Below are 23,172 nucleotides of genomic sequence, written 5' to 3' on the forward strand. Positions count from 1 at the left end.
CATTCAATCTACTACTCATTAAGGCTCAGTTCTGGGACCGATTTTGTACTCTATCTACACTGCAGACCTTCCAACTTCTGACGATGTCGCTGTTGCCTCATTTGGTGATACTGCGAACATGGTGATCGACGATGATCCAACTCTAGCTTCAGATAAATTACAATGTAAATTCTACCTAGTTAATATGTGACTAATTAAGTAGAAAATAAAAGTTTATCCAGTAAGTCAAGTCTTGTTACGTTTACAATGAGGAAAGATGACTGCCCACCAGTCCACCTTAATGGAATTTTTCCTTACAAAATAAGGTATCTAAGTTTGCATCCAGACCGTCATCTGACTTGGAATCATCCTGTGAGAGAAAACGAAGCAGATGAACAGGAAGTTTAAATAGATATACTGGTTATTAGGCAGGTAGTCTCAATTATCATTACCTTATAAACAGTTATTGCACAAAGTATTTCTGAAGCCGGTATGAACCTATGGTATCCAGCTTTGGGAAAAACAAACAAAAGCAACTTTGAAATTATTCAGCGGTTCCAGAATAACTTACTTAGGAGCAGTGGTGCCATGCTTTGTGAAAAATAGTTACATAAGTACCTGCGATACGTTCACGAGGAAATTCAACATTTTTTTCAAAGTATAATTTACGGTTTGACAACCATGAAAACCGTCTAGCTATGAACTTACTGGATGATAATAGTGAGGATATTAGATTCTTGAACCATGTCTAAGATCTACGAGATAATGTATGGTATCTAGTGTAGGAATGGTTCCTTCAAGGAACCACAATGGCTAAGGACAACAATGTTGTCCTTAGCCTAATGATCTATTTTAAAATTGTTCTTATTTTAAAATTTTCTTTCATAGTGTTCTCTTTTTAACTTTCTTCATCGTGTGCTGATTTTTATACAAATAAATTTATACGATTGTTTATATGGCATTGTAGATTCTTTTGAGGGGCTTGACTGAAAACTTTCTCTTTGATTTCTAATTTTGTTTACTTATAGTTTTAACATATAAAAATAGATGTAAATAAAACTTTAAATTAAAATAAAAATATTTTCATATTATTGAGAATTATTTATTATTTCTATAAATACCGTATATTTTAAATTATTCGTAGTAAAGTTATAGAATGTAATAATAAAACATTCCATTATTATTCCGTTTGTTAAATATTTCTTAAAAAAAAAAAAAACTTCTAGATTAATTTCAAACAGTTTTGGTGTTTCGAATTGGAAAAATAAGGGGTAGGTCATCTAGCATTTCATGCTCACAAATGGTCATATCCCTACCGTTACATGTCTGAGGGAACTTAACTTATTTAAATGTTTCACATAAATTAGGCGTTCTGAAATTATAGAAGCACGAATATCATACTGAACAATATATTAGGTAGGAAACTTATAATTACTCAAATTTCTTGCCTACACCTTTCTGGTGTGGAGAGATAAAAATTAATTTCAAAACTCTAAATAAACTTTAAAGAGAATAAATCAGACAGCTTTCCTTTTCTGTTTTAACAAAAAAATGTGTGCAAAAAAAGTAAAAAGTAAAAATCTTGGAAATAAAATTTCTGCATTTATAAAATTGTTTCTGCTGAAATAACCGATAAATATCAACATTATTATTTAGATGGATTGGTGATTCCTACCAGGCTCTGTTGAGAATTGTACGCTAATATCTATAAACTAAAGTTAAAGGGACTTAAGTATGTGTCTTATTAACAAAGAAAAGAAACCTGATTTTTTAAATATTTTGAGAGGATGATGAAAAAATGTTATATTTGATAAAAAATAACATTTGCTGTAGAACGGGAACTACAGCGTACTTGTTAGTTAATATCTTTTGAATTAATGCAAAACACAACTTTGTCAGAAACAAAAATATGTAAACGTACCATGTACACAAATAAAAATGAAAACGAACGCATAGAAGTATGAAAGTTAAAATTTTAATATTGTTTTGAATTCTCAGTAGATTCAAATACAAAGTAAATATTCTATTCGAAGGAAAATTCTTTCGTATCGCTATTTATTAAAATGAAAATAATATTATTTCGCATACCTTTCTACTCTAATGAATATTTTATTCAAATTAATAACTTAAATTAGTTTTTGCTTTGCAATCGATAAAGTATCAATATTTTTGACTTTCACCCGACAAAGAAGCATAAAGCTATTTAAAATTTGTTCTAAAGGTATATTTGCTAAAACAGGGAGATTTTCAAACAGCGCTTGTCTTCATTTTATTGGTTTCAGAATTCCGTATTTTCTCTCTCCCTTTCACTAAAAAGCCAAAACAAACAGATGTTATGTACGAATTTCTAGGCGATATGAAAAAGGTATGTAGGTTATATTAATAGCTTTGTAACGCCGCAGTATCAGTTAGAGATTGGTTTCTGTTTTGGTTACTGAGCAGTGGACTGTAACATCGAAGGGAATGGAGTAGTAGCAGTTCATTTTGAGAAAATCCATTACGAGAGGGAAAGGGTAAACCTATTTTTCATTTCACTTTCAAGTGTTTACCTGTTTCTATCCAATGAATACATTCGAACTATCCCTTACGGCACATAGAAATATTATTCCATTTTTATACAGAAAAACAAATGAAATATTTCAATTAAAACTTTACCGACAGTCTGAAATTACTATAAAAATTAAACAGAATACTATATTATTGTTTATGAAAATACCGTTTCGTGCAAAAAAATTTTAATATTTTCTGATAAAGAAAATCAATTAAGTTTGGACGTTACAACTTTTAATTTTAATTATTATTTTATAACGTTTCCATTTATATAATCATATAAATAATATAAAATGTATAAAAATTAATTAATTCCTTGCATTGGTGAAAATCTTAGTCAGATCCTTGATGAATAATGTAACAACGTAACATGTTCTTTATGCTATTACAATATTACGATCAATAATATACGTATCATGAAAACAAATTTCATTCAACGCAGTAATAGTAATAGAGATGTTAGTTGTATACAGTATATATCAATTTTAAAAGATTTTTTCCTGAGATAGTTAAATTTTCAAAATACAAAACTGATATAAAAATGTTTTGAGTATGATTTTTTTACTTGGAAAGGGACCAAAAGTTAATTATATTTATAAATCGTATTTTTCACTTCAAGAAAATTATCTTCTCAGATCAAGAAAAAGTTTTATACCATTTTGAGGTTAAATAGTTTAATAAATGTATTTTTTTGTAATAAGTTGTTAAATTTTCTTTATCTAAATGTATGTTTCGACTAAATTGAATCTATAAATATTTTTTTTTTTGCACAAATTATTTACAATCTATAAAAAATCAATTTTTTTTTTGTTAGAAAAATTATATTTAAATGACTTCTTAAAAAATAAAATTAAAAAAAATAAACAGTTCGACACAGCCGGTAAAGCAAAAATGCATATAAAAATAATTAAATTTACCGATACAACATACAAATGGAAGGATTAGCATAAAATATCTAATTTATTTATTATTTTGTTCCCAATTTCATTTTTGTTGATATAACCTTATGAATAAAACTGAAGAAAAAGAAAAGAAAGGGGTTTTCTTAACTAATGTTTAACCCTTTTCAATACGAATATTCGCCCACAGAATTAGGAAACAAAATTCCAATAAATAAGGTTCTATAAATTGCTTAACAGGTAACTTTTCTCAGTCTGTCAACCCTATTTGTCTGTTTTTGAATTATGTTTTTCCAGTTAATGACCATTATCTAAGAAATAGAAATTGCACGGTTAGCGGCATGGATCTTTTTAGAAATAAAAATAAATAAATGATAGTAAGTATATTTTAGCTGAATAAAAAATTTGTAACCTAGCTAAACAGTAACCATTTTTGTTGAAGGAGATGAAATCTTTTAAACAACTGCTTTATTGACTATTGCGGTAAAAAAAAAATACTGAAAGATTAATGTTAAATAAACCATTGTTTATAGCGTTGGTTGTATTTTTAAAAAGAAACGAACAAATTGATAAGACCATTAGGAAATTATTACTTTGTTACACAGCATGATTTTAGAAAAAAAAGTATAGTAAGGTAAAATAGTAGTCAAGAAAGAACGTACTTCTTTCAATTTTCTTCATTTTTATTTAAAAACTTTAGGAATGAAATATATTTTGTATATAGTAAGATAAAAGCAATTGGAGGATGACGTAGACTTCTCTATTTTAATCGATATTGATATGAGGCGATTTCCGATTATAGGACAAAAAATCATAAGGAGAGACAGAATGCTACAAAAACAAATATATAATATTGAATATTTAGTGAAAACCGTTTTCCTTTTTTATTGCTTTCTGTAGGGAAAAGAAAAAAATTTGTCAGTCGCCGCCAGGCCCGCTCTGTCGGCAAGTGCGGGCTCTCACTCGCTAAAAAACTTCCCCCTAATACAGCAGCCCGGGCTGTTGTGTCCTTGCCCTAGATGATTGAATCGGAGCGTCAAAGAGTCCTCGACACATCGACATTGAAGACCCCTTAGGCTCCCGACTGCCTCCATACAAAGACCCCTCATCCATCTGCGCAAACAGAAATTGATCTCGATCCCTTCTGTCATCTTCCTTCTAAGTATGGTCTCGCACAACATGTCTATGGCCCCCCAGGAGGCTTCACTAGACAATAATTTGTCCGATATATTATCTGGGTTCAAGTGTCCTGCAACTGCCAGTTACCTCTGCCTGTCTGAGATCCACCTTTCACATTCAAAAAATGTATGTTTAGCCGTGTTGTCCTTCCCGTAGTAGATGCACCCAAGGTTAAGCCTCCTCTTCATTCTACACATGTAGGAATTAAATGCCCCATGGCCCGTCAAAAGCTCGGTCAGCCATAAGTTAACCTTCCAGTGTCTTCGACAGATCTATTTCTTGACATGAAGAATGACGCGGTAAGACGATTTTTCCATGTTAACTGCTTCCTACCTAATTTGCCATTCAGCTAGAATACTCTGGTATGCTACTTTCTTGGTCTTTCTATTAGATCTTCCTACCCTTTCTGTCACGTCTAGTTCAACCGGGGGCACACCTGCCACCACAAACACCGCCTCCGTGGACATAGTTTAGTATGCCGATGCGATCCTTAATGCCATCTTCTCCTAAGGAACACCGCACTCCATCCAGAACTCTATAGCAGCATCCGCCACAAAAGCTTTAATCCTTCTGTGGGATAAGTAATCTTGTATTATATGCGTCAAATACAGTGAGATGTTCCAGTCTTCCATTTCTTTCAGGATAGCAACTCATCTTATGCTGTTAAAGGCATTCTCGGTATCCTGTAGCACCTTCCTGGAGTGTCTAGACCCTCCTGCTACCTCATCAATTGTTGAGACTTTGTTGAGACTACCCTCTCTAATGCATCGATGGTGGACCTCAACATTCTAAAACCATATTGCTGTCTAGAAAGCTCACAACTCGCCTCAACTTCTTCTCGCAGCCTAGGCACGAATAAGGTTTCCAATAGCTTTCCTACACTGTTTAATAAACATAGCGGCCTGTAACCAGAGGGGTCTCAATTCCCTCTTTCTGGTTTCTTCAGTAGAACCAGCCGTGCACACTTCCAATCTCCCGGGGTTATTGCTCAAAGCAGAGGATGGTTTTATCTATTCAGAGATTGTCAGTGGGTTAGTCTCCACCGTTGCCTTCACAACTTCTGCTGAAATCTCATTTTTCTCATGGCTTTTACCAGGCCTCAACTTACTGCATGCTACCTGTCGTTCTCCCACCGTGGAACAAGGAATCTCCTGCGCTGCAGTTTCCCTTGTATCGGTGTGGATGTTCTTTGGGAATAGTCTTCGTATGAATTCCTCCGTTTGCACGTCTGTGAGAATGGACAACTTACGTCCAAATTGTCCCATGACGATTTTGTACGTGTTCTCACGGCAATCCAGATCAGATCATGCGCGCCGCTTCTTCTATTTAACTATTTAAATTAATTTGAATTGCTCTCATACTGTGTCTAGTGAATTTACTGCTGCCAAAAGTGTACAGTTTTGGCAGCTACAAATGCTCGTAGCCTTGCAGCTCTCCTTATGTGGTTTTCACATCTACAATTAAAACAGAGCTTGGATCTGTCGGATGCCTTGTATCCCTGCGCCCAGTATCAAAAAAATCTCTCCTCAATTTAGCGCAAAGAGATCCTACAAAAGAGCCAGCTTACTCTAACGCCACTTTCCTTGAAGAAGACTACCACACACCCCGAAGCTATTGTAACTGTGGCCGTCATTGTGTAACCAAAAGCCAGTCTAGTCGAGACCACTTTGGCTGAGACATCTTCTCCCATGGTCATTGTCAGAGCCTATTTTGATCTCGACGGTGGTGGTTAGCTTGTCCAAATCCTTAATCACAAGATAGACCATCCTGCCAGACCTACCTCCTATGGCTTACAGTTACATTCTGGGTGACCTCCATGTGGAGTTAGTCAACAGTTCGCCCTCAGCCTTTACCCTGATTTGCGGTCCTCTCCTGTTCCTTTCCTCGCGAGAGGATTCCAACATCAGTTGGCATACTACTCCTAACCTTTCCTAGGATATCAGCATATGTCTGTCCCTCTGGTTTAATCACCACGCTGGTAGTAGGAGCATCTGTAGGCCTGGACTTTTTGCTTTCTATACCCTTCTTCTTCGCATCTGCCGGTCTCTCAAGGTGTATTAAGTGATTGCTATTAAACCTCCTATAATAATACCTTATAATCCGCCTGAAGCTCTGGCCCATCTTAAGACTGCTCCATCCGTTGACCCACAAAAGACTGCTCTACGGTTAGTCTCCAACCCTTTGCTGATCGCCTGAATAAAATCTCCATTGATCTTTTTGTGGTCCTCAATGGCGGTAACCACCATAACATAATTTGCTTTATTTCCACAATCAATTGATTCTCCAGTAAGAACTCCCGTGCTGGATTGTTCTACTAATACTTCTTCCAAGGTTAACTTCCCCTCCTTTACGAGTTTCTTGATCTACGGAACCCGTAAAGAGATTTTATTTTCAATTCCCTAATCGATTTCCGTCCATAAATCCAAGATCCATGGCATGCAAGAGTCGTCGGCTCCTTCTGGGCTCTTGATCACATCCGAATGTTGAAATGCCTCTCTCGGTTATCTCCTGGTTACCAGCCTTGCCAGTACATCTTCCTCTACCCCCCTCTTCGACCGCCTTCGTAATTTCCTTAACATGTCTTTTGAGGCAGCATTTGGGTGGCAGCCTCTCCAGTAGATTTAGTGCCAATCTGCTGGGACTGCAACAATTCGTAAAGGTTGTAAATAACGAGCTCTACGTCGTGCGCCTTGCTGCGTACTTTAAGGGCGCACTCCTTTTTCAGCTTTTTAGTTTTTGTGTTTTTTCGGCACAAATCAACGAGCTTATAGATCTCCTCCATGAGGTAATCCGTGTCCGTTCCCACACATCACCCTCACTGCTGCTTTCAAACATTTGAGTGACCTCTGCCGCTTTTTATCCAGTCTGGTGGCCTTAACCGACGTGGCTGCCTAGCTAGTTGCGGTTGTTCACCGTTTTCTTGCTTTTCTGAAATGTAGCCTCCACCTCATTCTTCCTCCATAAGGCGGCTTCCGCTGTAAAACCATTGTCTTTTTCTCCTCAGATCCTCGTTGTGTACCTAAATCCGCTTCTAACATGTACTCAGACGACAATTTTGTGGGAGGTTGATAAAAGGGTGAGGTCAAAACAAAGGTAAAAAATGTTCACCTTTCTTTTGCTTGGTCGCCGAACAAAAAAGTGTTTGTGGTGGTGGGTATGGGGGTTCGGGCCAGATCCCAAAGGGTTTTTGATTCGGGGACCCTAGCATGGAGATATAGGTAAAAAGCCTTTTCTTTATATACTCCTTACGTGGGACTATTTTCCCTATCCCTACTATCTTCAAGTGAATATTCACAAGAACCATGAATACTATACCAGGTGAATACCGCCAAATCTAACGGACATTATCAATCCTAAATTTGGCGGACGTTCCTAGTTATATTAACCTACCGTCTATAATACACTTAAGAACTACCGAATAATATTATTAGCCTAAAATTGTCGTTAAAATTTAAATTAATGATCATAGTACCAATATATTTAAAAACCCAGTTAAATTGTTATACTGAATTAGCTCTATAAGTATGATTAATAATTTAAGAGCTCACTAACCTATAATCTTGGCACGTGGTCTTTACCACGTACATTAGTTTGCAAAAATTGTTACTTTTACGCAAGAATTTAGTAAAAATAACACTCACAGTTATTCTTTACACTACCTTGTAAGTTATTAACACTAATTTACTAGCGATATCTACGGAAAAACCACTAATACGACACTCACAAGCCGAAGTTAAAATTGCGCGACTTCACCGTCTCATAGTGAGAAGCCTTAATACTGATTAAATGTAATATTACTTTTTGAAGCAAAACAATATTTGTTTATTGATGAATAATATTATCTCGTATAAAGTTAATGATTATGAAAATATATTGGAGCAGCTGAAAAACAAAATCGTTTATTATTCATATTCCAATCAATAAAGGGAGCCAACGGAAATTACTTCATTGCTCTCTTTCGTTAGTAGTAAGCCTTCCATAGGATGGCTTTCTTGAACCAGCTCTTTATTGAACGCTGGTTTTTCGTGTCATTTCGGCTAAAACCGTTTTGTTTTGAGCTCTTACTTATAAAAACCACATTATATTTCATTTAGTAAATATATTTTTCAATAATACACGTTGGATTTAATTGAAGAGCTGTGTTTTCTAAAGCAATGTCAAATTTTTATTATATTCTACCAGTTACAGTTCCCGACAAATAAAATATCCTAATCGCAATGATAAATACGTTTTCCGAAAAGTAAATATATTACGATATGAACGTTAAAAAAGTAAAAGAGGGACCAGATAATAAACTTTAAAATTTGTATAAATAACCAAAACATTTGTTTTAGATTGATTGTTTTGTCGATCGGTTTGTTTTAACCGTGCGTTCTTTGATTCGGATTATATTTTTGACAACAAATTGTGAATTTCACTTTAAAAACTGGCATTTAACCTTAGCAAAATTTACGTCACAATAGTTGTGAAAAATTTAAACAGAAATAACAAAGTGCAATAATCTTAATACAATCTCATCACAGTAACTCACGTGCTACTCTTTATGTGTTTTGAAAAACAAGTCAAAATCAAAGTCCAGAATCGTATAAGCATTATATAATTATACTTATAAAAAAATAAAGAAAATCTAAAAAAATCTATATTCAGCATTAAATACTGAAACTATTTCAGATTCACACTGAGAAAAATTAAAACGAACGGCTTGTATTAATGAAATACAAGAAAGAAAGATAAAAAATAAAGGAAAAGAAAAAATGTAATATCCAACGGAAAATAATATAAATAAATCAAATTAAAATACTTACACTACAAAATAAAACAAAAAAAAATAATTAAAAAAACCTCATAAGAAATTCTAAGCATACAAGCCAACAAGGAATTAAAAAACAATAAGTGAAACAATAACGAGGAAATATTTGTTTAAAGACACAAAGTTGTTTACTTTTTTTAAATAACAAGTGAAATAACAACGAGAGGTTTATTTTTTGACATTATTTTTTGTTTTTACTTATCTTGCCACAGTAAGCTCACGAACTGCTCTTTATGTGTTTTGAAAAATCTAAAAATAACAAATCACAATTCAATCATGTTAATCTCTGGATTCACCATTTTTCGTCCGCTGGCTTTAGAGTAAAACTAAACAGTCCACTTATACTGTGTTACTACATTTTGTAAGTGAACTCGTGGACATTTGGTGAGAGTCAATGAAATCAAAACTGATTTCACAGACAGTCAGATTAACATAAGAGATTGAGAAAATTTTCCTAGCTTCATACCAGAAGTAGGTGGAAGTGAAATATTTTTCATATTCACTTGTTAGTAAAATATTGCAGCTCATATTAGAATAATAATAAATACTAATTTCTCTCCCTTTTCTGCATGATGTAACAAGTACATGTTGCATAATTTTGGGCAAATCAACTTTTTTTTTAGAGAAATTTTGAATCATAGTAATTGTAAGTATACTATATAAACCGTTAACAATTTTTCTTAGTTTTCATACTATAAGAAAAACCCGCCACCGATTTCTTCATGCATATGTCTTCCTTTTAATGCTTTTTTTGTATATAATTTACCTAATGGCTAAGGTATGTTATTTATCAAAGTATTTAGTCTAAAATACATTTAGAAATGAGAAATATTTCCTTTAGTCTTACCTTATCGAATTCAAACGAACCAGCTTTTTAAAAATCTTTAGCTCTACTTCATATACTCGTATTTTTATGTGTATATTGAAATGAATTTATTCATATTAATTAATCTAGTCGTTAAATCAAATTAAATTAGTTATATTAAACGTAAAGATAAACAGGAAAATTAGTTTTCTAATTAGTAAAATAATTAATTTAATATCCTTTCGTTTTGTCTCGACAAAATTTATTCCACTGACACACATAATACGTACTTTCCTTTCAGCAAACACAGTTATTTTAAATTAAAAACGAAATAGGTATGTAAATAGAATAATCGTATAAGTTTAAAAATGGAATTATGCTTCAATTACAGTTGGATCATAATTTTATTTTAAACATTAATTTAATAATTAAAATAATAATAATTAAAATCTTAATGAGAAAAATTAAATAATTTAAGTTGCATTATGAAGATAATACGTTTACGAAATTGTAGAGTAAAAAGCTTTTGTTGGTTGGAGTTGTTTAGAAACATTAAAGAGGTTGTGTAATGAAAGAAACACTCTCAGAAACTTTTCCAAATTGAACACGAGCTCTTTTTAAGCCTTTCTACTCGGAACTATTGTTCATAAGAAGAAAAACCTTTACGTCCTTTAGATGGAGAAAGCTATAGTAGTAATAATAATGGAAGTTTTGTTATTCTTAGAATTAATATGAGGGTTTTAATTAGCTTATACATAAATAGGATTGTTCAGCATAATTAATTAAACTATATTTTAGAATAATCTGTTTACAGCGGCTTCGTTAAAAATTTTAAATTCTAAATTTTTTTGTTTATATTCTTAAAAATAGAATAAACAAATAAGTAGACGATATAGCGTTCAGTACCATTATTGGCATTTCCTTTTCTTCTTCTACGTGTTAATATATATATTTTTTTGAAGTTTCAGCGGCATCGGCTACTAAGGTCGTTGTTAATATAACTTAAATCGTTATATTTCACACGAAACGAAACAATGATACTTAATTTTTGTTTATACACTAAAGCAAATAAAGAAATACATTTACGAAAAAGCTTGATTTTTTTAACATACTCGTATTGTTTTAGTTTACCTCCTGATCCTATGTGGATCTATGTTAGAAACCACAATAGAAAATTGTTTTCAAGTGATAAAAGAAGATTCCTACATTTAGTTTTGAGTGCAACCGTAAACGAAAAACTGTTTTCACAGATAGGTAAGACGTGACGAAAGGAATTAATAATTTCAATGCTTCTGCGACTTTAGTTCTGCGACTAAATTTCATATTCACTTAGGCGAGCAAGTCAAAATGTATCTAAATTTTCAGATGTGAATTGTTGTTATAATGTTTTATCGGCAGACATTTCGATGAAAGGTCGTTGTGAAGGTCTCAACTGGTAACGCACCAGTTGAAAACATTGCAACATTGAATCCATTCACATTGAAACACTGAAATATTGAATCCATTTAGTGAAAAGTTTGCAACAACGTTTTCAATAAATATTCAGTAACCATCTCTTCAAGATATCATTTTTATTTTCCGCGAAATATTCCGCGAACTGAATTTTTAGCCCACGCAAATGAATCTTCATGCTATCCAAACTATGGTGAATAATAGTAGTGTCTTCTCTATCCAAATTTTTCGCAATATAATCGGAAATGAGTGTAAACAAATCAAAATATTTGCTTTGAAGGCAAATAATCCTGATATCAAGCTTCTGAGAAGATGAGCCGTTTTTGTAATTATTAAATGTTTAACCATGTTTTTGTAAATTTTTTTATTTATTATTTTATTCATTTTTTATTTGTGGAAGTAAGTTAAATCGGATAAATAAGCCATCAGCAACATATACTCATTATTCTGTAAAAACACTGAGAACGTCCTTTTTTATTCTGGAAAATCATTAATTCAACTCGCAATTCCAATAACCGGGTTAACAATTTCCTCCACGGTAACCATTTGACTTCTATTTGGAAAAGAAGATATATTTTTCTATTCTCCATTTTCATCACATAGTTTAGCAAACAGCCTATTCTGTAATGGTCGACTTTTAATAAAATTAACCATTTTTACAGCTATACAAAGAATCTGTTTGTGATTATTCGGCATATTTTTTTGTGGCAAGAGCATGTTTGTGAAGGAAGTACTATTCATTCCGCTCTGGGTGCAAGACGATCTTTTAACTTTTTTCATATACCCACTGACCTTTCCTGTTATCGCCTTTGCACCACCACTAAATACTGCAATACATTTCGTCTAACTTATGTTATAGATTTTAGTAGCTTTATAAAAACAAATTAAAAAGACATGGTCCTGTTGCATGACCAGGTATTTATTTGGAAAAGAACATATTTTCTTAGATTGATCTGTCCCTACCGCACTCATATCTCACAAAACATAAGGATTGATGAATGTTTGCCACATCTGTTGATTCATCAAATTGAATAATACAAAATTCGCTTGAACTCACTTGCTGAATTATCTGACCAAGAACATCGGTAGCTATTTCACTGATTTACCTGATATTGTGTCGTTAGAAAGCGGAATCTTTTTCATTTTTTTTTGCTGGCAAAGCGGAATCATATCAATTGTAGCAGACAATACGAGTTTTTCTGCGATTGTTTGGGGTTTAGACATCTTAGCCACTAGCTACTTTTAATGCTATGAGATAAAATATAAATAAAGAAATAGTTCAAGCGTAATTTTTTGAGTACGGCTTGATTTACAAATAGAAACTTGTTGATTTATCAAAGGATGTAATTTTCTTTCAAATAGTTCCAACGGTATGCTTTTATGACCCGAATATTAAGTTGTGAAGTTTCGAATTAATTTTAGTGGCTTCATGTTTTCATTAGAGAATACTTGAATGTAACAACGCACTGCTGCTTTTCATCTATTGAGGTAAAACCGTAATTTAAATAGATGTCATTGTACAATCTGTCCTTTACCAATCGATCTACTGGATGCAGACAGCTCATTTGGTTTTTCACAAATTTATCTATTTTGCATAAGAATGTAACTAAAAAAAAAGTTAAACTTTTTGATCACACACTAAAAACCCAAAAATTGAATTATTATTTTCATTGAAACTATTCTTTCAAAGACTTAAATAAAGGCAATCGACGTAGGCTTCGCATTCGAAACTAAAATGAACATCTGCAATCCCTGACGCCTCTTTTGTATCGTTGAGAGCATGACGTGTTCTAACGTATCATATGCATGTTCGAACATGACGCTCTCACTCCACAATTAATATTTAACTCCATAATTAATATTTAATTAAATGCTACTCTATATATTATTTGTTTTTACTATAAAGTTGGTGAACGCCAAGTATATTTAACTATGGAATGGATTTCGTGTAAGTTGTACAGTGGTTCGTTCGCCCAAAACATGAAATAGATTTGGCCGTGCTAACTAAAATGTATTAAAAATTTGCGATTTACAATAAAGGACGATATAAAAAAAAAAAGTTAAAATATATCATCATTTACTCGCAAAATAACTTCAAAAGACTTAAATAATTTAAACTTCGTAGATGTTGAAACTCGCTGATTCTCAGCTTACTTAAGATAACAAACGCAAACTAATAAACACTGAATCTGGATTTACTCTGCAGAGTAATAATTAGTTTTTAAATGCCTGAGGCTTGTTTCTGGTTGGTACTGGTTCTGTTAATAATAATTGAAATTTATACAGCATCTTATCAGTATCAAGCGACAATTATTTGTGCAATTTATTTAGTTAACAGATGTTTTATTTCATTGATTTTACAATCAGTTAATTTATTATTCAGTCCTTATGGATCATCAGTTGCCTAATTTAAACTTAAAAAATAAAAATAAAAACACAATAAAATTGAATGAAGGAAGTAGAATTAAAAAAAAATTAGTATTAATGATTTTAAATTCCTTTTAAAAACACCTACTTAAAAGAAAACTATTAACAATTAAAAGATTAACAGTTAACCCTTCGTTTGGGGTTGACTTAAAAAAGTTAAAGAATTGAAAACGTATAGGTTTTCAGACTTTGGTATTTTTGTTTAAACGATTTTACTTATTTCTTTTTACAGATTGGTTTTGATATTTAAATTACTTCCGGACCTATAAAAAGTGATTCTTGCGGAATAATAAACATTTCGCAAGAAACTCATTCATTCGCAAAAACGTATCCATATATATTCGTCAGTATTAATGTATTATCTTCATACATTAATAAATATAGATGTATGAATTTACTGTACTGAAGATAAAATATTTTTGGTATTTTTATGAATACATGTAATTAATTATAGACACCACTCTTGGATTAATCGGATAAAAATAATGTTATCCGAAGAAATAAGCGATTAACTAATTTCAGGTTTTTGGTTTTTAAAACCTTCATACATCTTTCTTCTTTCTCAGTATATATCTGTAAGTGGAAAGTATATAAAATGTCGACTTTTAGGAATACTATAGTATACATAAAAAAACAGTATGAAAACATTAATTATTTAATAATTAATAATTACGTACTTTTCAATTAACGTAAAACCAATTTCCTCATAAATAAAACTAATGATGTCAGAGGCTATTCCCTGTAGTAGTCAACAGAAAAGTTAACTTTATAGATTATTTTCAAGCACTAATTCAATACTATTTCTGTTCAACTACGGTTCAGATAATTGAAAAATAAAATATCCGGCCATTGACAGGAAACTGAAAATGGTTAGCCGATATCTTCAACGTATAATTACGTTAGTGTCATGGCTCTGAAGTTAGTGTTAATTTCAACTAAACTTTAGCAGTTAGTTGCCAAGTTCAGTATCCTTATCTTGTTTTAAAAAGTTATTACAAAGTTTATTATCTGTAAAAAATATTGAAGAAAAAGCAACCATAAATATGAAACAAATGAAACAACTAAACTACCTTTACTATTGCTATCTAACTTTATTTTAGATTATATTAAATTGCTATATTTTGTTGTTATTTCTATTTTTATTGTAGAAATTGGTAACAAATACCACAGTTTTTAAAAGATTACATATCGTAATAGAAAATGTGTAGACTATGTATTATTAGGAGATATAAAGGTAATAAAAAGAAAAAGGTAGCTGAAGATTAAAATGAAATACAGAATTTATTTGTAATATTTGTTCTAAAAATTTACATTGTTTTAATCGTTCTTAATGATCGAAGTATTTCTAATTTACCATAATACCGTGTTTCAAAATGAATATCGGGGTTTTAAAGTTATGGAATATTTATTAAATTTACGTACACTGATAAATTACATGAAATGAAAGCAACTTAAACAGTTTTTCATAAAAGTGTTCAATGTGAGCACCATTCATCACACAGCACAGATCCAGCCGATTGAGGAGTTTATACCATAGTTTAATTAGCAAGTCCGGAGTATCAGTTGCTACAACTGTTTCAATATCAAGTCGGATAGGCCAGCCAGTAACGCTGCACAAACACTTGATACTTTATAAACCTACAAAGAAAAAATCAAACTGGATCAAATCGGGCGAACTTGGAGTCCACAGCAAACAAGCCCTGTCATCTGGAATGGGCTGTCATCGGGATCTGGCTAGATCGATCCAGCGATAGGGGAGAGTTTCAACCAATCACATATAGCGTTATGCCAGTGAGGAGGCGCACCATGTTGTTGCCAAATGAAGTTCTGTGGTTCGTTTTGCAGTTGAGGAAAACCATAGTTGTAGAATTTTTGGTTTGCTTGGCATATTTCTCGCCACCATCTCATTCCGTTAGCCTAAAGCATTAAAACGAATGTCTGTGCCATAAACGGCAACTGAAACTCGAACAGTTTAGTGACAAGTATCCTAGCATAGCTCCTAGAGCTTACCTAACTGCGTGAGCGGACAAAGCGTGGTGTCATACAACATCGGCTTACGTGTCCCAACCGTTCACTTGTCACATATTTGCTAAAATGGGTAGCCCACCCCCACGTCAACTACTAAAACATATATGACTATCGATAATTAAATTTATTTCATCTAGGCAACATTCGCTGCCACGCCTAGGCCGCTGAATGCCAGAACGTACCTGCCCACCATTTTATAGCGCTTGCAGCCATAATAATTGGTTGATGGTCAGCCATACTCAGGGTTAGCTTTCCACGGCAATAAGTAAGATTCTTTCCCTTAAGCAAACTACAGATATCGGTTGAACAAAGCAACCGCATCTAGGAACTCCCACACGGTCCGAACATGCGGCTCCGGCCACATTGACTCGCCGCTTGTGAGTGGCCAATTTTCCCCTTCACCTCTAAGTTCCAGGGTGGTCCGGTCACTACCCACCACCCAGCCAAACAGCAGGACAGTCAAACATCAGATGTTCATTTGACTGGACCTACCGGGAGACGGTTGATGCTGCTAAGCGGAATCGTAACAGATATTGGTTCATGATACCGTGATTGGTGTGCACCCGGGCACCCGTTGCCCTTAAAAACGTGCTCGAGGCATATCATCCCCCCAGATCCTGTATAAACTTATACAAGGATCTTCCCTTAGTTGTGGTGCCCCATTTCAGCCGCCAAGCTACCATCGCGATTTCTGGAGCCTCTTCCACGGGCGGGAAATTGGCAACTGAACGAAATTTTGATCCGGTGCATTGTGATCACCATTTCGCTCCGGTACTGTCCCGGCTCAAAACCACATCATAAATACCTCGGCCTCCCGGCCTCTTCGCAATCTCTACATGGCTGCCCACACTGTCACCACTAAATAGATTGGGAGAGCCTTTCCCAATACAGTGGAAACCTCGTAGGAGGTTGTTTTAAAAACGCCAGTGCATATAATTAAGGCTCTGCCCTCGGCACTCCTTAAGTTTTGAAGAAGTGATAGCACTTCTTCAAATTTTATTCATATTCAATCAATGCACCCATACGGGCACCGTGTAAGAGGTAATGCTTTTGAGATACCTCGATACACCATGTACATTTGACGGTCCGACAACCCATAGTCTTTCCGAGCAATTCTCCTACGTTTGTTCGTCACTGAGATGGCGTCTGCTGCTACTTGCTTAATATGATTGCTAAACAACAACTTTTCATCAAACAAATCACCTAGGTACTTATGAACTCTAACTCGACTGCTCACACAGCCTTTATATTTAATATGGGGGTTAAGACTGTACGAAAATTTTTCTGCACTCTTGAGAAGCATAGTTGTAGCATAGCATAGAGTCAAAATCCGTTATATGGCAACAATGCTTCTGTAGTTAGTTCGTTATTTTTAGATGACGCCACTGAAACGCTATATTGAAATAATAAAATAAATAAATAAAATTATAAAAATAATTTACCCAAACTTAACCTACGCTGGCTAGTCAAGGTTGGAGAGATACAAGTAACCAGTTTTACCGGAAAAACACATCTTTAATACTACAACTAATACTTCTGCTTGTAAGCAAATAGAAAAGACTCACTTAAACTGAATTAATCCATCGGGTTAGTCTAGTTGTGAACTGATCATCTCAAATCAGTTGATTTCGAAGTCGAGAGTTTTATGGTTCAAACCCTAGTAAATAAATAAATAACTTTTAAATGGATTTGAATACTGGATTGTGGATGCCGGTGTTATTTCGTTGTTGGGAATCAATTAATCATACAACACAGGAATGGTTGACCTGAGACTGTATAAGGCTACACTTCATTTACAGTGATACATATCATCCTCTGAAGTAATACCTTACGGTGGTTCCAGAGGCTAAACACAACAAGGCTTACTTATACTTTTACTTACTCATTTACTTACTACTTACCTACTTATACTTATTCTGAATTATTTTTCGAACAGATAAGCCAACATCTATTACTCAAAGCCAACAGCAATACGATGAAACCCTTTGTACAGATAAGCAGAAATAATACAAAACTATTGAAAAAAACCACTACATCGTACGAATTAATATCTAATCAACTGACATAATATCTGGTATTCAATATTAAACACTACACTTAGAACAGCTAGGTACCTGAAAACTAGGAAGATTTTACTGGGAATGAAAGGCCAGATCATCATGACTAGGCGGTGTCTCATGACCATAGTAGTAATTATAATGATAATCACAGTAAACACAAGACACAGACTCTTCTGATAGCTTATAAAAACTCATGCTCGAGTAACATGAAAATTCTGGATGTGAATCCAACATACAAGCAAGCATTTATAGAGAGAATACTGTTATTACATCACCATTCTATGAATGAAAACTAACAGTTAGGAAAGTGGCTATTGCCCATAAAATTTTAGCTGTTTTACGCAGGATGCTGATTTTAGTCCAATTGGAAGAAAAGCGACATTAAAATAAATTTAAAGCTGTGATACTGGGGTACGTTAATGACTAAATTCAATTAATGGAACTCTTCAGAACTGTTACCAGTCTGATAATGAAAATGACTGTCGAAATATATTGTAATCATGTTCATGGCTTATGCTAAAGCTGTATCATTTTGAAATAATTAATACCGTAACTTCCTGTAATTGTTATTATACAAGCAGTACTGAAATAGTAGAAATGATCATTTTAAATTACAGAACGGACCTAAATTTTCTTCATTTTTTTTTTACAAATTCTGAAATAATAATTTTATTTGTCTCTAAATAACAAATAGTATACGTCAAATTTGTAGCTGAATAATATCAGATTTACTTTGCCAACATTTTTACATTACAATGTAATAAAAATGTTTAATTTGTGACGAAACGTTCGTATAACCAGGAAAATAGTAATATTATAAAAAATATAATAAATAAATTAATGTGTAATAAAGCGGTAAGATGATACTCTTGGTTAAGAGATGTTTGAACAAATAATACGATACAGTCTTTAGTAGATTGGACCCGTAAGATAGTCCGATAAAAAAATGTGGAAAGGTAAAAAGCTTGGTATCAGGAAAGCAGTTCAATCTCCGTTCTGGAAGATTGATCGACTTGGAAATGTTTCTCTCTAATTTGTAATGACATTGAACGAAATTTATAGAAAATTCTCAAATATTTGCCATCCTGTGGGCACTTAAAATTGCAAGTTCAAAAACAAAAAAGAGTTTTCATTAATAATACTGTGTTTAAAATATATACATTATGTTACGTTCTACTCAAATATTCATATTGCAATAAAAGAAGAGTCTGATTTTAATCTGTTATACTTTCAACTTAACAAAACTTATTGGATAATAATGCTTTTATTCAAAGTTACAATTTAATATTTTATAAAGCATAAATTTGAAATTTTGTGATATACGAGTATTTATGTTTTACATTTTTTCAAAACTGATTTTATTTCTAAAAAACTAATGAACGAGTACTACCGTATGAAAAAGTCCTTCAGCTACATATTACTTTATCATTTTCAAAACACATATTTATTTTCATTATAATCTGTTAATTATTACGCATTCAGAAAATAAAAATGTCATATTAAGTTACTACTAAATCATGCGCATAAAAACTGAATTATGTTACATTATAAAATTTGTGAAGCAAATGTTTTATATATTTTTAAAAAAATACTACAAAAACTTCAAAATTAACCACTATTGATAAAAAGTTTAAGATGTTTTTATTTGAAGTGTTTTCACGCTTTAAGAGTATTAGTATGAAAAAATAAGCAATAGATTGATAATGGTAAACAATAACAGAAAAATAAATAAATACATTACTTGTTTAGTGAATATTGATCATTTCTTTTTTAAACCTTCAACTAAATTAAGAAAAAATTGGTCTTTCCGCAATAAAATGATACACACTTTCCTTACCTTGAGTAAACCAGGAATATTTTTTCTAAACAAAACAAGTATATTTTTCTCAAAATGTGTATCTTTACAAAAGCACAGTTCTAACCTTAAAGAACCATTTAAACTCTTTTATAGTTTCTGAACATGTACAAAACCTAACAATTCAATCTCTTGTACAACGTACGGTTATATTGTTCGTACCCGAATCCTATAACCAGCAACAGGTGATTTTCTAATACCGTCAAAGATAATTTTATTTTTCTTATTTTCAGGCGCGAAAATTTATCAAATCGACATTAATTGAAATACACATTACCATACTTTCATTACAAAATAATTTTATATTTAAAATTTCCATCAAAACTGTTGGAATGTCGGTTTTCCAACTGATTACAACATCTTGTATAAATTAAGTTAATTTTTAATATAAAAACAGAAATAGGAAGCAGATTAGTTTCCAAGAAGAGAAAATATTCATGTAAGTAATTCGGTAAATTACCTGTTTCCGCTTACACTTAACATTACATGTTAACATAGTTTAGAGCTATGGCTCTACGGGAATATGCTAAATTTTTTTTAATTCCTAATTTGTCTGAATGATCTTTAAAATTTCAAGTGAAAAAACTTAGACTATCAGAATGATATCAGGCACTTTGTATTATTAACTTTATACTCTTTAACAATCTATACTAAGCAAAGATTACGATAAAATGTAAAATCTTTCCTATTGTGTATGTTAAAAATTAACTCTTTTACAAAGAAAGAATATTTGTTTAATTCATCTGGAAAAAATTATACCAGGAAAGATAGGAACTTCCTTGAATGAAGTTCATTGCATGAAGAATGCAATAAAACAATCATCGAAATTGTTCAGTTTGATACCGAGCTCAAAAGAACGATATTTATAGAATTGTAAAAGTGTTTTTTTAGGTTTTTTTAAAATCTTTATTTTATAAAGTTTCCATCCCAGCTTACAGGTTGTCTCAGAATAAGTCAGTTTTATAATAAAACATCGTTAATTAATTTTGATTTACCTTCTATAGTAGTTGTTAATGAATATCATAAAATGAATTTTCAAAATTTCGTGTTTCTGTGTGAAATAATAAAAAAAACTTATAAGAACGATCTCAATTTTAATAATTTGCAAGGAATCTTATTATATTTTGAAGATCTATTTAGTTCCACCACATCTATCAGAATTCCATTTACAAAAATCGATCAAGATGCATTCATTTTATCCATTTAGATTGAACGATCTCAATTTACGGGTGGAAAATATAATGCTTACAATCTGGAATATTTTAAACATTGATATTTTCTCTGTAAAATGAAAAATATTCTTCAAACTTCTATTTTTAAGGTGAATAAACAATTTTGAATAACAAATTTGTTATGTAATTTATAATATAAATTCATTAACAGAAATCTGTAGTGAAGTATGAACAAGTTAATAATATAGCAAATGTGGCAGAATTGTAAAATTTTTCATTGTTTCACAAAGAATATCATATTTTTCATACATAAAAGTAAGTTCATTCTTTTACGCACAAGCTTTGAACTTAGCGGTATATAATGTCTTTCTTTTTTGTGGCTAGATTTAATGTGTGTGTATATATATATATATATATATATATATATATATATATATATATATATAAACGCCATTAAATAAAACACATAAACCATTAAATTTGTTTAATGGGATGTTAATGATTTAGAAGTTATCTTGAAGTCTTTTTTAAATTTTATAAGGTATTTTTACCGTTTATTACAGTATGTAGATAAAATCCAAAGAGATTTTACCACAATATTTTCTCCAGATATGAATTTATGAAATAAAACACAAATTAATTGACCTAAGAGGAACTACGCGTTTCTGGACAAATTTATAGACCACTTTTTACGTACCCAGATAAATAAAAATCTAATAAATTTTATTAAAATGTTTATTTAAAATTTAGATTGTAGTATAATTCAGAGTACACTTGTGTATGTCTAACAAAATTACTTTAGTTCAGTTACTTTATTACAAAGACACCTCGAGGCAATAAGGTCACCCGGCTTCTTTATGACTGCAAAACAATCGCAAAATAGCTTGTTCTAAACGTCTCATGGAACATATGTGATGTATACTAGTGAACTGAAGGAGCTGTTCGATAGTTTTATAACTTTCAAGAATAAATATAAAAAGTCGTTTGTGGTTATGTAAAACTTATTTCCCACCATTACATATTGAATTTCTGCAAAACTATCGTACAGTTTATGTAGGAAATGAAATTCATTTTAACAGCTTTCTTTTTATTAAAATACGTGTTCTGTATTTTTGAAAAATACGAACGAATATGTTTTGTATTTTTTAAGGAATTTTGTGATAAGGATTTGCCACCTGGATATTTCTTACCTGAATTAATTTGCTAGTTGATTAATGATCGGCTCAAAGATTCGGGTTGTAGAACACCTCTTTCATTTCATTATGAATATTACTGAAAAAAACAAAAAAACAAAAGAACAAACCTGTTCGTTGTTCATTTAATGAGTTGTACAGTTACATTAGGTGTACTTCTGTGAGGTTTTATAATATTATTGTAGGTAGTGTAAGCGTACTTATGGTTGCATATCTTTCTTGGATTAAGGAAAAGCTGAAACTAGATTAGTTTTTAGAGTCGCCAAAACTTCTACTCTGAGACTCAGACACTTTTGTTAAGTATGATTAATATAAAGAGAAGTAAGCGTCCCAGATCTAAAAATGAATAGTGAGACGGAAATAGTTAATAATCAAATCATTATACACATTTAAAAGTTGCATAGCGATTAAATATGAATAGTATATTTTTTTACAATAGAGCCACAATTAGGTATAGATAATAAAAAAAATTCTTAGTTTCTTTGTTTGTCTCTTGCTTGCACTAAAAATTAAAATAGATATTGTTATTTGTTGAAAATAAACGTTCGGTTAAAAGTAAATTTTATCCTCAATTTACGAATCTATTTGCTTATAATCGTAAATTTTTTGACTAGTACTTCATTTCTGCTAAGTTTTATAAATAGATGCATATTGTTTTTTAAACATCGTGATTTTCTCAACATACCAATACAGTAAAATTTCCCCACTCATATGTTTTATTCTTTTATAAACGAGAATAACAAGAAATAAAATTACAAAAAAA

This window comes from Lycorma delicatula, chromosome 1, assembly GCF_047948215.1.
Source record: "Lycorma delicatula isolate Av1 chromosome 1, ASM4794821v1, whole genome shotgun sequence".
Classification (NCBI taxonomy): Eukaryota; Metazoa; Arthropoda; class Insecta; order Hemiptera; family Fulgoridae; genus Lycorma; species Lycorma delicatula.